This window comes from Schistocerca cancellata, unplaced genomic scaffold (assembly GCF_023864275.1).
Source record: "Schistocerca cancellata isolate TAMUIC-IGC-003103 unplaced genomic scaffold, iqSchCanc2.1 HiC_scaffold_468, whole genome shotgun sequence".
Taxonomy (NCBI): Eukaryota; Metazoa; Arthropoda; class Insecta; order Orthoptera; family Acrididae; genus Schistocerca; species Schistocerca cancellata.
Window position 1 is genome coordinate 5001 of NW_026046485.1, and position 5000 is coordinate 10000.

At 54.4% G+C, this 5000-nt stretch overlaps 1 long non-coding RNA gene and 1 other non-coding gene across 2 annotated transcripts in view; one reads left to right on the forward strand and one right to left on the reverse strand.

The window, feature by feature from the left end:
• Window positions 1-1604, reverse strand: part of LOC126126780 (small subunit ribosomal RNA) — a 1909-nt gene extending 305 nt beyond the window's left edge. The window contains exon 1 of the ribosomal RNA XR_007526872.1: window positions 1-1604. This exon is cut by the window's left edge and continues 305 nt beyond it. This is a non-coding gene — a ribosomal RNA (small subunit ribosomal RNA).
• LOC126126771 (uncharacterized) overlaps window positions 1-5000 on the forward strand; it is an 11535-nt gene that overhangs the window by 4963 nt on the left and 1572 nt on the right. The gene's annotated exons all lie outside the window — the stretch shown is intronic.

The window sequence follows — 5000 nt, forward strand, 5'->3', positions numbered from 1 at the left end:
CTAGGAAGACACGCTGATTCCTTCAGTGTAGCGCGCGTGCGGCCCAGAACATCTAAGGGCATCACAGACCTGTTATTGCTCAATCTCGTGCGGCTAGAAGCCGCCTGTCCCTCTAAGAAGAAAAGTAATCGCTGACAGCACGAAGGATGTCACGCGACTAGTTAGCAGGCTAGAGTCTCGTTCGTTATCGGAATTAACCAGACAAATCGCTCCACCAACTAAGAACGGCCATGCACCACCACCCACCGAATCAAGAAAGAGCTATCAATCTGTCAATCCTTCCGGTGTCCGGGCCTGGTGAGGTTTCCCGTGTTGAGTCAAATTAAGCCGCAGGCTCCACTCCTGGTGGTGCCCTTCCGTCAATTCCTTTAAGTTTCAGCTTTGCAACCATACTTCCCCCGGAACCCAAAAGCTTTGGTTTCCCGGAGGCTGCCCGCCGAGTCATCGGAGGAACTGCGGCGGATCGCTGGCTGGCATCGTTTATGGTTAGAACTAGGGCGGTATCTGATCGCCTTCGAACCTCTAACTTTCGTTCTTGATTAATGAAAACATACTTGGCAAATGCTTTCGCTTCTGTTCGTCTTGCGACGATCCAAGAATTTCACCTCTAACGTCGCAATACGAATGCCCCCGCCTGTCCCTATTAATCATTACCTCGGGTTCCGAAAACCAACAAAATAGAACCGAGGTCCTATTCCATTATTCCATGCACACAGTATTCAGGCGGGCTTGCCTGCTTTAAGCACTCTAATTTGTTCAAAGTAAACGTGCCGGCCCACCCAGACACTCAATAAAGAGCACCTTGGTAGGATTTCAACGGGGTCCGCCTCGGGACGCACGAACACGCACGAGGCGGTCGCACGCCTTCGGCTCGCCCCACCGGCAGGACGTCCCACGATACATGCCAGTTAAACACCGACGGGCGGTGAACCAACAGCGTGGGACACAAATCCAACTACGAGCTTTTTAACCGCAACAACTTTAATATACGCTATTGGAGCTGGAATTACCGCGGCTGCTGGCACCAGACTTGCCCTCCAATAGATACTCGTTAAAGGATTTAAAGTGTACTCATTCCGATTACGGGGCCTCGGATGAGTCCCGTATCGTTATTTTTCGTCACTACCTCCCCGTGCCGGGAGTGGGTAATTTGCGCGCCTGCTGCCTTCCTTGGATGTGGTAGCCGTTTCTCAGGCTCCCTCTCCGGAATCGAACCCTGATTCCCCGTTACCCGTTACAACCATGGTAGGCGCAGAACCTACCATCGACAGTTGATAAGGCAGACATTTGAAAGATGCGTCGCCGGTACGAGGACCGTGCGATCAGCCCAAAGTTATTCAGAGTCACCAAGGCAAACGGACCGGACGAGCCGACCGATTGGTTTTGATCTAATAAAAGCGTCCCTTCCATCTCTGGTCGGGACTCTGTTTGCATGTATTAGCTCTAGAATTACCACAGTTATCCAAGTAACGTGGGTACGATCTAAGGAACCATAACTGATTTAATGAGCCATTCGCGGTTTCACCTTAATGCGGCTTGTACTGAGACATGCATGGCTTAATCTTTGAGACAAGCATATGACTACTGGCAGGATCAACCAGGGAGCTGCGTCAACTAGAGCTGAGCAGCCGGCCGCCCGGGAGTGTGTCCCAGGGGCCCGCGCGAACACGCAAGCGTCCGCTCAATTATTCTGCAAACAGGAGGAGGCTGAGCTCCCCTGCACAATACACCTCGAAACCCTCTCAGGTCCCGGCGGCGCGCAGCGCCGTCCTAAGTACTTGGTCGGGTTCGAGAGAGGCGCAATCGCCCGGAGTTAGGCGAGTAGACGCTTTAGGTGCGACCACCCGTGCTCCCAACTGAGCTTGCCGCTGCCGACAGAGGCCCGGGAGCGTGCTGTCGTGGCATTGCCGGCGGGAGACAACACGCGCCACCTACGGTGACCGGCAGCTCCAACGCCAGCGCCACAGAAGGGCAAAGGCCCCACGTGGGTGCCGAAGCGAACTCTCCCAGCACAGCGCACGTGCCAACACGTCTGCACAACTGCGATACAAACCACCAGCGAGAACCGCTGGGGCGACCGAGCAGCAGACGGCGTCGCGGCGCCGAGTGCCGGGCGGCGGCGCATCCTCAACGCACACAGTCCTCAGTCGGACCAGCACACTGCAGATGTCCACCGCGCTTCGCACCGGGCCCGCGAGGACCCACTTTGGCCGCCCGGCGCCGCGCGCAGGGTGCCCCGGCGCGCAGCTGCGCCGCCTGCCGCGTCCGTCGGCCGGCGCGCCTGCCACTGGGCGCCCCCACCAGCCGGCTGTAGCGCGTGCGCCCACGCACCGCGCGGCCAGCACGCCGGGCGGCCCCCCCTCACCGGCCGGGGACGGTCCCACCCAGCCACCGCCGCGTATCGCTTCACACACAGATTTGCCCTTACTGATTTACCTCCAGCAACAACAACCGCACCACAATGGGTTTACCAGTTGTTCATTTGCGTTGCGTCACGTCACCAGCAAACGTAGACGTCCATCCCAGTTTGCAAATGCAACGATTATTGCATACCTGTCTGTTAGGTGTCACGACACACTACGTCTGCCCACATACACGCAACAAAATGTGCACGACTAGAGAACACGTGGGAGGTGGCCCCCTACGTATGCGATGTCCATTACGAGACCGACTGTCAACCAGCATCTGTACCATGTCGCAGATGTGGAACGCGGTGCACCATGCTATCACACTGTGTGAGAAGAGACGACTACGTTTGAATACACGCGCCACTACATCAACAGACGGCTCATGCTGATCGCCATCCAGGGCGTCCGTTACTCCCACACGTCTCTATGGCGTACCACACTGCAATGTAGCTGTTATGGGGAGACGGCACGTGGCTGAGTGCACAACATTTGGACCGTATGGTTCGCTGTTGTTGGGCGCAGTCGTACGGTCACACATGTGCCACAGCGTATCATTCAGTACATACGGACCTATGTGCAGTACAATGTGAGGATTAAGCTTACGATATCAGCGGACAGTGGACACAGGCCGTACCACGACGTAGACTGAGCGCTTCGACATGCGAATGCCAGTGAACAGCTGCGAAGGGCATTGAACACGCAAGCACCTGAACGACCAGCGTGCGAAGGCAGGGTGGAGGGGGGGGGGGCGATGTACATCCTGCAGTTGTCCACATTACAGTGTACAGCGGGAGCATGTAAAAAGTAAGCAACACTTGCGAAGTGTTCAACATGAAACGACACACAAGAGGGTGGGCGGTGCGAGTAGCGAACTATATTCAGAGGGTTGTGGTTAGACAACACTAGATTAATGTAACGTGTCATATGCCAATTACAGAGCAGGTTAAGGCACAACGTGGGTTAGGTTAAGGCACAACGTGGGTTAGGTTAAGGCACAACGTGGGTTAGGTTAAGGCACAACGTGGGTTAGGTTAAGGCACAACGTGGGTTAGGTTAAGGCACAACGTGGGTTAGGTTAAGGCACAACGTGGGTTAGGTTAAGGCACAACGTGGGTTAGGTTAAGGCACAACGTGGGTTAGGTTAAGGCACAACGTGGGTTAGGTTAAGGCACAACGTGGGTTAGGTTAAGGCACAACGTGGGTTAGGTTAAGGCACAACGTGGGTTAGGTTAAGGCACAACGTGGGTTAGGTTAAGGCACAACGTGGGTTACGTTAAGGCACAACGTGGGTTAGGTTAAGGCACAACGTGGGTTACGTTAAGGCACAACGTGGGTTACGTTAAGGCACAACGTGGGTTACGTTAAGGCACAACGTGGGTTACGTTAAGGCACAACGTGGGTTACGTTAAGGCACAACGTGGGTTACGTTAAGGCACAACGTGGGTTACGTTAAGGCACAACGTGGGTTACGTTAAGGCACAACGTGGGTTACGTTAAGGCACAACGTGGGTTACGTTAAGGCACAACGTGGGTTACGTTAAGGCACAACGTGGGTTACGTTAAGGCACAACGTGGGTTAGGTTAAGGCACAACGTGGGTTAGGTTAAGACACAAATTGCGTTACAAATTGCGTTACATTGCGGTACAAATTGCGTTACATTGCGGTACAAATTGCGTTACATTGCGGTACAAATTGCGTTACAAATTTGGTTAGGTTAAGGTGCAAAATGGGTTGGATTACAGTACACAACATGGTAAGAGATAGTGTGTTTGGGGGGGGGGGGGGGGGGGCAGGTTCGTTGGTAGTGATCATTGTAAGTGAATGTCTGAGGCAGCGTCAGTATGTCACAGCAGTTCTGTCTCGTCAGGATGCGCTTTTCGCTCGTGACTGGAGGCGCGCCGCGTCTGTGGTTGCGGCAAGGGAGTGGCAGACCTGTGTGATTCATTCCTGCCATTGTTTCTGTGCCGTAACAGGAGGCAGTGTGGTGGTGTTGGGTGCACCCCTGTGTAGGACATGTGTGGGTGTTGGTGGCTTATCTGAGCAATTGTGGATGTTGGACGGGTGGGATATTCTATTTTATAATTGGACCCCCTGGTGTGGTTATCATAGTGTGGATGGTGTACTGTGGCGGAGAGGATGCACCGGACGTTGGTCCATGCTGGTGCTTACATATCGTATCTGTGTCTGTTACAGGCAGAGAGTAATGTGTGATGGAGTGTCTCGCTGAGGTGTGGTTCATATTGTGTGCACAGACTTACAGCATGTATAGGGACAGCGGGAATTTGGCATATTGGATATAACTCGTCATGAAACGCAAGATATAGGGGTGGATTGCAACGTACGAGTGCGGGAAGAGTCCGCCGTTCATCCGCTTGGGTTGCGATTTGGGCGGTTGGGGTGGGGCACGTGCGGGTGCGGGTGGAGTGATTGTCGGTTGACTACTTCGTGCGACGCAGGCACTGGCGTTCGGGTTCCTGTGGTGGACAGATGATGCAGGCTTTGTGGGTGGCGTCGAAAAATGGGTACTGTGGGACCTAGCGATGTCGTAGTCGGGGTGGCGTCTCATAGATGGCGGTATCGTCGGTGCAGCA